Consider the following 13324-nt stretch of genomic DNA (forward strand, 5'->3'; position numbering starts at 1 on the left):
TATTTATAAGATTTAATCCCTAAAACCCTAATCCTTGTACGATTAGAGACAGAGCCCAACTCGGCCCATAAACCATCCTGTGTTATAAACAACGTCGGCTACCCATATAAAGTTTAAACCTAATGTAAAACTATATGTGAGCAACAGCAATTACAGTCACGTTTAAGTTTAAGACAGAGAAATAATTAAATTTCATTAAATACATTCAATTAAATAATTAACTATATTCAATTAAATAATTAACTACACTGAACACACAATGAACCACTTAAACAAACAATTCCAATTAAATAAATAAGAATAAAACACTTAACAAATGATTAAAGAAAATAATTTAAGCAAATAATCACAAAAAATGCAACTAAATAATAAATTAAATTTCAGAAATATCCTTTTAAAATTAGGGGTATTACATAATGCGCCAGCGGCATTCATGAACTTAATGAACCGTGTCTTTCACGATTACTTGGACCAGTTTATGGTAGTTTTCGTGGATGACAGTCTTGTTTACTTACGGACTCGAGAGGAGCACAAGGTCCATTTGAGTATTGTGTTGCAGATTTTGCGGGAGCACCAATTGTATGCCAAATATGAGAAGTGTGAGTTTTGGCTATAGGAGGTGAAGTTTTTGGGGTATGTTGTTTCAAAAGGTGGAGTGTTAGTTGATCCATCGAAGATTAAAGCGGTTTTGACTTAAGAGCAACCCAAGAATGTATTTGAGGTCCAGAGTTTTCTTGGTTTAGTGGGTTACTATCGGAGATTTGTGAAAGATTTCTCCCGTTTGGCCACTCCTATGACCCGTTTGACCCGAAAAGGGATCAAATTTGTGTAAAATGAAACCTGTGAGTCTTCCTTTCAAGAGTTGAAGACAAGGTTGACTACAGCTCTAGTGTTGGTGATACCTGAACGTGGCTTGGGTTATGTGATTTATTATGACACTTCACATGATGGTTTGGGATGTGTGTTGATGCAGGATGGTAGAGTAGTTGCTTATGGGTCTCGACAGTTGAAGACTCATGAGTACAACTACCCTACTTATGATCTGGAATTAACGGCAGTTGTATTTGCCTTGAGTGTTGGAGACACTACTTGTATGGTGAGAGATTCGAGGTGTTCTTAGATCACAAGAGTCTCAAGTACCTTTTCTCCCAAAATGACTTGAACAACAGACAGAGGAGATGGGTTGAGTTCTTAGAAGATTATAATTTTGATTTGCAGTATCATCCAGGCAAGACAAATGTGGTAACTGATGCCTTAAGCCAGAAATCTCGTGGAACCTTGGCCGATTTAGCTATTCGAAAATGAAAGATGCTTAAAGATCTGGCGGAGATGGGATTGTAGTGTTTTGATGATGATGTTTGCAGTGAGTCGGCATTCTTGTTTAGTCTTGAGGCTCAGCCTACTCTTGTCGGATGAGTGATTGAGTCATAGAGATAGGATTCAGATTTGGATGCCATTCACGCTTTGATCTCCAGTGGCGAGACAGTAAAGGATTGGACCTTGCATACAAATGGAGGTCAACAGTACAAGGATTTGTTGGTTGTTCCCACAATTTGTCGAGAGGATGTTTTACGGGAGTTTCACACTTCCCGCTTTGCAGTTCATCCAGGTGGTACCAAGATGTATCACAATTTGAGGCGTCAGTATTGGTGGAACAGAATGAAGAAAGATGTTGCACAATTTGTGGTTAAGTGCCTTACATGTCAGCAAGTGAAGACCAAGCACCAGAGGCCAGCCGGTTTGTTGCAACCATTACCTGTAGCGTAATGAAAATGGGAGCAGATTACTATGGATTTTGTGACAAGTCTTCCAAGATCACGGAAGGGTAATGAAGTCATATGGGTCATCATTAACAGACTGACCATGACGGCACACTTTTTGACTATTAAGGCAACGGATGACGCAGAAGAACTTGGTGAATTATACGTGAAGGAGATTGTGAGGTTGCATGGAGTTGCAGTAACTATTGTTTTGGATAGGGATGCCAAGTTCACTTCAAAGTTCTGGGAAGGACTTCAAGCGGTGATTGGCTTAACGTTGCACCTGAGTACGGCATTCTACCCACAGATGGACGGCCAGTCGGAGCGTACCATCCAAATCTTGGAGGATATGCTTCGGGCATGTGTGCTTGATTTGGGAGGCAATTAGGAGGATCACCTTCCACTTACTGAGTTTGCCTACAACAACAGTTACCAGGCAAGCATTGAGATGGCTCCATTTGAGGGGTTGTATGGTAGACCTTGTTGGTCTTTAGTCTGTTGGACTGAGGTGGGCGAGACAGCCGCCTTAAGACCGGACATTGTGCTCGAGACTACCGAAAAGATTAAGCTAATCAGATAGAAGTTGCTTACAGCTCAGAGCCGATAGAAGAGCTATGCAGATAGGCGGAGACGACCGCTATCTTTTGAGGTGGGAGACCATATTTTTCTACAGGTTGCTCCACGGAAGGGTTTAATGAGATTCAGAAAAAGTGGCAAGTTGTCGCCGACCGTTTGAGATTTTGGACCGCGTAGGAGAAGTTGCTTATAGACTTGCTTTGCCACCGCAGATGGACAGGGTTCATAATTTGTTTATGTATCGATGTTACGGAATTATGAACTGGATCCATCACATGTTTTGGATTGGGTTGATATGGACGTTGATGAAGATGTCTCCTCTGAAGAAGGACCAGTTCAGATGCTTGACACACGGCAGAAGGTGTTAAGGGACAAGACGATACCAATAGTAAAGGTTCTTTGGAGGCACCACGAAGTTGAGGGAGCTACTTGGGAGCTTAAGCAGGAGGTTCGCTCCAAGTATCCAGAGTTGTTTTCTTCACCAGCTATGGCTTGATTTCGGGGACAAAATCCTTTTAAGTTAGGGAGATTGTGATGTTTCCAATTTTCAGAATTTTTTATTTTTCCAGAAATTTTTATCGTTGTAAGGGCATTTTCGTCTTTTTTCGTTTTGAGTACCGGACACTGCGGATTGTGCTGGTTGTGTCCGAGAGTTGGTTGGAGCATTTCATTGAGTTCAGGACTCTTTGAAGTGCAAGGATGATCATTTTAGCATTTTTCAGTTTTTTGGGCCAAACGGTCTCATGTAGGACCTGCTACCGGAATTATTGCGTACGGGGTTTTTGTTTAGGTCTATTTGCATCATGTTTATTTTATTTAATGTGTGGTATATGGTTGTGATTTAATATGTGTATATATGTATGTGTGTGGTGTAAATTAAAAATAAAAGAAAAAAGAAAATGGTGGGACCCACTTTAACGTCAAAAATAGGGTCAAGAGGCATTTTGGCCTCATTTCTCATATCTCCTCTCTCTCTCCCCACTAGTCCTCTCTTTCACCCCCTTTACTTTGCTTTTTCTTTTTTTTTTTAATCAAATCTTTAGATCTTGATTTCTCCCTTAATATTTGGTATTTTTTAGAGCCGTTTGCGGCAAATTGAAGCCCACGACGAGATCTACGAGTTAATCGAGCCAATCTCCATTTGACCATCATTTGAGGGATCTATAAATCCTAGGGTTTGAGAAGAAATTGGCGGTTTTTGCTTAGATTGAGGTAAGGGTCTCTAATCCTCACTTTCTTGCACTTTTGTGAGTTTTTCTACTATATTTGTTGACAAGCATGATTAATTTAACTTATTTGTCTCTTAAATGATTTGATTTTGTATATGAAGCATACAATTATGTGTAGTTGTTGATTTGTATGAAAAGCATGCTTAATTATTGATTTCTCTATGTTATTGTGTTGATAAAATTGCTAGAAATGATACGTAGAAGCATTATGGAAATTTTCTTAAATTATTGTAAAGCTTACTTATTTGTGGAGTCTGAAATTTCTTATTACCCTAGCATTAAATACATGAGACATACATGCATATTATGGGGCATGAATGATGGGAAATGATTTTGAACAAATGAAAAGGGGGTTTTGGGAAAATGTTTTGGTTGAAGTGATTTTATGAAAACCTGGTCGCCGCGGAGTCACCAAAAGGCCGGTGTGTTAATATAGCCTAGAGGGAACTAGGGAGATTGCCCTAGCGTGGTTAAGCTATCTGGGCCCCAAATGAGGCCGCGGGGGTACCAAAGGTCAGGGACAGTAGCCAAACCTTCTCTCGAGTTACTGCGGAGTCACCAAAGGATGGGTTATATTAACAGTTTGTGAAATGATGGATGTTTTCTGAAAATAGGGAGTGACATGCATGGCATTGCATTCATGGCACGACATTCATTTGTTTTGAACTTGAAAATTTATAATGTGTTTTCCCGGCTTAGCATGACCCCGTTCCCTATTATCCTATTCACTGTTTGGATTCACGAGGCTACAAGAGGTGTGTCTTAGACACCACCTATTGAGCAATTTGTTCACCCCATTTTATTTAGCATTTTTCAGGACCCGGGAAAGAAGTTGTGGACACTGAACCATCTCAAGCTTAAAGAGGATTAGAAATTTGTTTTTACTACCCTTTTTGTGTATCTACTAGTCTTTTGTAAAGTCTCAAATATTGTAAAGTTCCCTCATATTGTGAACCATGGTTATGTGTTGTAATTGTAAACCATAAAGGTATTTTGATATAAACTTGAGACTATGTAAATATGTGATGATAAAAGGGAAAGAAACCTTATTTTGAATAATCATTAGCACCCCCTTGTATTGATTTATGTCTTGAACTATTGCCGTGAATTCGGAACTTCAGTCCATAACAAGTTTATTGTGGGTTTAGCAAGCACAAAACACATTCAGTGGCTATTCTAGTGAGTTTCAGGGTTCAGGACTTTGTTTCGGCCGGCTGATCCTCACCATCAGTCGACCGAAACTCCAGGTTCGGCCGACCGAACCCCCATCGACGGCCGACCGAAGCTTGTACAGTGAAAGTCCCGAGAGCCTTTATTTCACCCCATCGTTTCAGCCGAACAACCTTGTAGGTCAGCCGGCTGATCCTGCCTTGTCAGCCGACCGATGAAGGCCCATCAGCCAGCTGCTCATCCCCATTTGACCTGTGTTGTTTGACCGTCATTGTGGGACTGTGATTAATGGTGTTTTAAACCCCGGAGTGAGCTTTACGACAGTTTTTGGACATAGGAAGTGGCAAGTATGACCCAGTGGACCTCGGGTTCAGTCAAGGACTCGGTTAACGGTCCGGACTCACGGGTTCGAGTCATTACAGTGTGATCGAAAGAGAATTTGATTCTGGGGCGAGTGTGTATTTCATTTAGGGGAACGGATATGGTGGTTGTTTTCGCTCTTGAAGATTCACATCTGTGAACTTCCTGGTAGAATGGTTTGGGTCGTCAGGGACGATTTTGAAAGCATGTGTGTGTAGTAACTGGACCATGACATTTCATGTTTTATTGTGAGCACTAGGAGCTTAGAGATTTAATGGCCGATAGTTATGGTGTAAACATTGCCCCCTAAATTTTATGTGCCTGATATTCTCTGAAGAATAGTAAGGCATATAAAATTTTAGATAATAAGTAAGAATTTGGCATGTCATACTTCTATTGGGTGACGAATGGGACAACTAAAAATTTTCAGCCTATTGTCTAGGCCGAAAGTTGTAATCTTAAAGGCTTGATACCTTTCATCCAATTTGTTGGCCCCTGAGGTCTCGGGGTTTACAAGGAGGACGAATTTGTACATCTTTCGACCAAATACATTGTTAATTATCTATATTTTGCCCCCCAAACATCTCTAGAAGTGGGTTTGGGTCTACTAGAAGTAGGGATGGCAACGGGGCGGAGTTGGGGCGGGTTTAGCTAAATGCTACTCTGCCCCGTTAGACAATCTATCATACCAACTCCGCCCCAACTCCGGAACGGGTTTGTAATTGTTATACCATCTTCGCCCCTACTTCGGTACACAAAATACCGACTCTGCCCCAAGTACTACGTTTACTTGCAGGGGTGGGTTAGATTTAGGGGTGGCAATTCGTGTTGGCGTGTCGTGTTCGTGTCGACACGATTACGACACGGACACAATTAGGGTTGACACGAACACGACACGATTATTAATCGTGTCTAAGACCCTTGACACGAACATGACACGATTATTATACATGTAACACGACACGACACCCATAACCTGTTTAATAAATGGGTCAAGATTCGACACGACACGAAAAGACACATTTAAGTCATTTTCAACACGAATACGACATATTTTGCTAAATGGGTCATTTTTTACCCGAATGCGACACGTTTAGTTAATCGGGTTAATCGTGTTATAATCGTGTTTACAGGGTCAAACACAAACACGACACGTTTAGTTAGCGGGTCAATCCGTGTCGACACAATTATGACACGAACACGATTAACCCAAACCCTAACTCGCTTATCTCGTGTCGTGTTAGCGTGTCATGTCAAATATTGCCACCCCTAGTCGGATTATGCCACTTTTATTATGTAGAAAAAAAAAAAAAAAAAAAAAAAAAAAAAAAAAAAAAAAAAAAACTAGCCCAATGTGCTCAAATTGGGCTGGTAAATAAGTTTGTCCAACTTTTAAATTATTAAGTAGTGAATGTTAATATATTAACAGACACTTCCAACAAAGTTATAAGAGTCTTAAAAATATAAAATATATATTTTATATATAAAACAATAAAATAAAAAGTACATATATAATCGGTGCGGGATCGAGGCGGGGTCATCACTAAATCCGCCTCCACCCCAAATCCGCTTAGGGTTTATAATTATTTTACCATATCCATCCCAAACTCATTTAGGGGCCACTAAATCCACCCCATTAGGGGAGGGAGCGGGGCAAAAACCCGTCAGGTCGGAGGAAATTGCATCCCTAACTCGAAGGTTGTTGCTCCATCGAGGTTTCTTTGGAAGGGGTTATGATACCCCTCGACTCCGAGACATAGGTTGATCAGGCCCAAGCCCAAACCCGAGGGATATCAAACAATTAAAGTATTTAACAAACATAGAATGCAAAATGTTTTAAGAATAAAAAATAAGTAAAAGCTGAAAGAAACTAAAATAATAAATCCTTAAATAAAATAATCCTCCATAAGATAATTCCATAAAATCCTCCACTATAAAAAAAAAATCCAATCCACTGATATCGTTACAACTCGGGAATCCATAATGTGGAACCCTCATAATCCCAATCGAATAAAAGAAATAAATCCAAAAACTAAAACATAAAGAGAATCCTATATAAAATCGGAAAAATGATGTGGACTGTCTCTGCTCAGCATGAACAAGCTCTATGCCTGAAACTGACGAACACCTGAAAAATAATAGTGGGTCAGCCCACAAACAAGTCTTTTCTACGACAACCCAAACAGAGATCGAAGAAACTACACATTTATAGCTAACCCATGCAATAACTACATAGTCCATAAATATATATATACACACTAAAGGAACCTCACTAGACTATAGGGTTACCTCAACCTGAATAGTAGGCAACATGCAAAACACACATATAGTGGGCATGAGTACCTAGACGTACCAGGGCACACAACTACACTATATCTAGCTACACATCCCTGGCAATATACGCACCCTAACCACTGATCCTAAGATTCAAGCTCATATCTAGGATTTCTGGAAATTTTTTTTATATTTTTCTGGATTTTATTTATATTTTTCTGATATTTTAGAAATTATATATATAATTATTTATGTGTATTATTATATATATATATATATATATATATATATATATATATATACACTGTATACACTGGAGGCGGCATCTGTAAAAGAGGGTGTGATCCAGTGCGGCGCGGTACAAAGAACTATGGTGTGCCGCGGATCTGACCCTTGGATGCGGTTTGATCATAGGGAGAGGGATCTGGTGTGATGCGGTATAAAGAACTTCAGTGCGCCTCAAATAAAGACCATGGGATGGTCATGATGACCAGCGAATAATCCAGTGTTAGCGTATACGTGGGAAAGGTTGCAATCGCTGATCTGGGCTGTTGATTAAAGTAGATGGGTGTGGGATGATTCAGCGTGGTACGGTTCATAGGAAGATGGTACACATGCGGATCTGGCGGTTAGATTTAGCTGAAGAAGGGCGGCCGATCCTGTGCATCGCGCTGCACAAAGAAGAATGCATCCAGCGAATGCAGGTGTGCCACATCAGTCAGAGAGAAGTAAGAGGCGCGTGGGAGCGCGTGAAGGAAGCTGCCAGCTAGTGGTTGCGCGTGGAAGCGCGTGGGATGTGTTTAGGAGCTTGTGGTGGCGCGTGGGGGCGCGTGAAATACTGTTTAGGGTTCCATTAAGGTCCTGTGAGGTCCGGTGAATTTTCAGAATTTGTTTTAAGCTTATTGGGGTTGAAAACAACCACTAGAGGAGGTGTCTTGGTATTCTGAAAACCATAGAGTGTTACTACGAGGATTAGTAGCATTTTTTTTTAGTAAATATAATAATTTATTATATTGTTATGGAAGGATGTGTATATATGTATATATAAGTATATATATATATTTACCTATATGTGTGTATAAAAGGGATTTTATTAAGTTATGATTAGTAAGGAAGGAAGGATGTATATATATATATATAGGATTGAAATAACCAAGGGTTATTAGGGAAGGATTATACACATATATATTATATTAAATATGTGTATATATATGTATGTGAATTAAGATTATTAGTATTATTCTTTCTTATTTGATATATTTGGATAGACTGGTTATTTAATTAAGTATGTGCTTATAATCAGTAGGGGATATCTATGTATAAATTAGTTATTGTTAAACTTACAATTTGTACATGGATGAGTTGTCATAGGTGTAATTATATTGCCTAGGTATTTGTATGAATAAAAATATATACATCGGAAGCATGGATGAGTTGCTAGGTTATTAGTATAAGTATATATACTTAGAGGAGGCATGGTTGAATTGCCACATGTATAAATAAATATATTTAAAAGAGGCATGGTTAAATTGCCAAAGGTATAAATAAATATACTTAAAGGAGGCATGGTTGAATTGTCAATATATAAATAAATATATTTTTAATGGCATGGTTGATTTGCCAAGGTTCAATTATTGCTATGTGTTAGATGATTAAAATATATCATCTATGGATACTGCATGTATAGGTTGGATTTTGATTAATTAGATATTCTTAAATTAGAATAGTCTAATATTTTCAGGATAGTATATTATTTCATACATGTTAACAAAATATTACTGATGGTGACATGGATGATTTGTCAAAGCCTAGTTGTGTGATTTAAATACTTATAAATGATGGTTTTGGTCTAGGGATGATTAAGAATTAATCGTTGGTGAATGGTTTAATCAAATTAGTGAACCTATTAATTGATAGGATTACCGTTTTATATAAAAGTTTTTATATACTTATATTAAAGGTTAAAACTTTAATTAGGATGATTTTGGTTAGAGATGCTTTATTTATTGGTTTTCAGAGGCTTGGTAGAGGGAACTTGCTCGTGGGTCTAACCCACGATTTATTTTTCAGGTTATTAGAAGTTTCAGTCTCAAGGTTGAGGATCCGCAGCTGGGAGACTGTCATTCATCTACTCATCTTGTTTACCTTTAATTAGTATAGTTAATTATTGTTAAATGTTTTGTATAAACTGGTGGTTTATAAGATTTTGGTTTAGAGGTCCTTAACTTATGGGATTCCCGAGTTGTATAATATTTTCAGAATTTGAAACTCATGGAAATATTTTTGTAAAAGAGATTTTATTTTATTAATAGAATTCTATTCAGCGATTTAATCATTTTTTTTTTTTATTCCTCTTGTATTCTGTGTTATTCCTCTTGTATTCTGTGTTCGTTTAAGTACTATATTATTTTGATATTCTCGCATTTTCGGGTGTGGGCCTGGCCAGCCTACACGTGGAAATGTGGGGGTATCACATAATCCCTATTTAATGTTCAGGACTCCTCAAAATCAATTAAAATCAGTTTAAACGTTGTTTACGAAAATTCCCCAAGTAAGGCTCGAGCTTTTATCCTGGTAGCTCAAGCTTTCTATCCATGGCTCGAGCTTTCATCAATGGCTCGAGCTTTGCATCCAAGGCTCGAGCTTTTCACCTATGGCTCGAGCTTTGCTTCTAAGGCTCGAGCTTTTCACTTATGGCTCGAGCTTTGCTTCTAAGGCTCGAGCTTTTCACTTATGGCTCGAGCTTTGCTTCCAAGGCTCGAGCTCTGTAATAGCGAATCGAGCACTGTTACACAAATCAACCCAGAAATCCCACTGTAAGTCTGTTCTGCATTGTTAAGGGTTCAAAGGCATATTACTAAGTCCCATCAACACAGAAGCATGAAATTCATAATTATAACATGTAGAAATCCATAAAGAAATCCAATTTAGCCCATAAATTTATCAATTCATACAACAAGAATAAACATGAACATAATTCATAGAACCTATGTTCTAGATCAATTAAATTATAGATTCCAATTTTAATTGTTCTTTAAACATCCCTAAAGTTATACTAGAGATATATAGATCACAGATCGAAGGGAGAAGTGTAGAACAAGAACTTGACTTAAATTTTCGGATCGAAAGTTAAACTCCTTCTTCCTTGATCTTCTTCTCTAATGGTTTTTCGCCTCCTTCTTCCTTCCTCTTCCTCCTTCTCTCTCTAACTCTCTCTCTCTCCCTAAAATATATTATGTGATATATTTTCCAGCCCCTTTTACAACCCTATAGTTATATATTTATAGATAACTAAAATAATCCTAATCTTTTTCCCAATCCAAGTCAACTTAATAAAGAAAATAATTAAATTAAAATATTAAAAGGTAACTAAAAATATGTTATGTATATAATCTATGTATAACCTTATTATATAAATACATAAAATACAACATCAGATTATTTATTAATACTAATGTTACCATAATATTAATTAATAAATTACTTTTCTTTTATTAATATATATATATATATATATACACATATATAACTATCTATAAGTAATTATCCATACCCATTAACCCTCATATCCAAGTAGTTCATGGAACCTAACTAGTTGGCCATTACTACTAACCATAACCATAAAACAAAATAAAATAAAATAAAATAAAACAAAACAAAATAAACATTTAATCATTTAATCTACAATTAATTACAAATAAAAAACAACATCAATTAAATCAATCAATTCAAATAAAACACTTAAGCATATACTTTCAACTAATCATTTAATTTAAATAAAATATTTAATTATAAGTTCAATTAAACACGTAATCAAATAGCCAAATAATCAAGTAAATAAATAAAATTGTAATTAAAACAATTAAATAAATACCGAGACTATCATTTTAAAATTAGGGGTATTATAGGGGTTGTCCTTCAAACGCCATTGGAAAGGCCATAGGTGGCCTTGGTGGCGTGGTTGCAAATCATTGAATACTCACAAATAGGACCTGAGATGAAGGTGGTTGGACTATTGTTGGTGGAAGATACTGCACTTGGGGTGGAATCTATACATGCAGTAGAAGTGGTTGAATTATTGCTGGTTGAAGGTTCTGCACTTAAGGATCCACTTGAAGTGGAACGCGAACTGGTGGTGGTTGTGGCTGCACTGCTGGTGGAACTAGTCGTTGCTGAGTGTGTGGACGGGTTTGTTCATATTGTTGGGACCTTTCCCATTCTACTATTGCATTCCGAAAACATTCTTGGAACTTTTTCTTAAGTTTTTGGAAATATTGCTCACGTTCGTAATAAATAGGCTGGGACTCATTGAAATTCTTCTTCCATCCATTATCTCTAATTTCTTTAACCAGTGGTCCCACTGGGTGTGCCAATATGTTTGGCCACAAAAATTCATTTTGTTCCAAGTGGAAAGGTGGAAGATGCAGGCATGCCAGAATTCGCCGAGAATCCAATGGAGATGGAATAAAGTCAAACTATTTTCCAAATTTGGCCGTGAGAGGCTTGAAGTTCAGGCGATTGTGGAAAGCTTAGAATGACTGCTCTCGCTAGGTTCTTTTTGCCTTTATGGAAAAGGACTTCTAAAATGGAAAAATGAAAATGCTCAGTGAAAATGCTGCTAGAATATTGAAATGAACTTAATTGAATGTCTGAAATTCATTAAACTGGGAACTGAAGTACAAGTTCTGGAAATTAAAGGAATTGAAATACGCATGCGAGAAATTAAAGTGCTCAAAAAGTAAGATTACACTATGAAAAGATAAATTGCATGAAATGAAATGAAGAGAAAATTAAAATAGGAGTTTGATCTGTGTGGAGATGTCTTTTATTCTGTCCAAGTCTTTTATTTATAGCTAGTGGCAGTTCCATCTATTGTTGAGATGTTTCCAAGTGGAACGTCCGATTTGTGCCAAGTGGAACATCCGATTTGTGCCATGTGGAATGTCTAATTTTTGCCACGTGTCCCATGTCCCCCTTAGTCTTCTCACAGTGTTGGCACGTGTAAGAACATGATGTCCCATGAATTGCAGCTTTGAATGAGTGGTTTTGGTGGTTTAATTCTAATTGAAGGCTTCTAGCCACGTTCTGAAAGTGCCAAATGGAATGGACCACGATCTCCTAACTGCCTCTTAACTTGCATGTAACTACTTTCTTCTTTTGTTGACACGTGTCCCATTCAGTAACAACATTTCAACCGTAGAAAACTGCTTCCTTCTCCGCCCGCCACATGCCCACTTGGAAAGTCACACGTGTCACTTCATGATTGCATCCTTTTTTGCATGTCACCCTTCCACCGGAAACGACCACCCTTCCATCAGAATTGGCCATGACAACATTTCCAAACATGAAATGGTCGATAGTTATGGTGTAAACATATATAAATATAAAGTTTTATTTATATACATCTAGCTGACATCTAAATCATCTATGAGCATATCTTAGCATAGAAAACAGAAATAAATTAAAACTTTATAATAAAATAAAATAAATGTCAACTAATTCGCACTCAGCATAATAATAGAATTGCACCACGAAAAGCACCGTTAGTCATGTTTTTTTCTTCCCACAAGCCACGAACTTTTCCTTGGTCAGCTTCAAGCCACTTGTAACACTGCGAACAATGGTTGTGGCATGAAATTTCTTACTAAATCCATTTCCATTTTGAATTCCGTCATTTTCAGACAAATTTTTTTTTTTCTTACAAAATTAAAATCCCAGCAACAATGTTGTACCGGACAATGTTATTATTGTTAATTGTATCAGGAAAAAAGAATACTGTACAGAATATAAAAGAAAAATGGACCGATCCACCAAACAGTTTCGGTGGGCCCAGTCAACAAGCCCAAAAGACACTCACATAAAATAAGACAAGACCACAATAGGGCCCAAACAAAAGCCAACCAGAGAGGGAAGCAGCCCAACCCAACCTTCAATGGTTGTGAATTTGAATTTGAA

The sequence above is a fragment of the Cornus florida genome, unplaced genomic scaffold (assembly GCF_030987335.1).
Source record: "Cornus florida cultivar Cherokee Brave unplaced genomic scaffold, ASM3098733v1 CherokeeBrave_3.0.0_Hap2_Chr01, whole genome shotgun sequence".
Lineage (NCBI taxonomy): Eukaryota > Viridiplantae > Streptophyta > Magnoliopsida > Cornales > Cornaceae > Cornus > Cornus florida.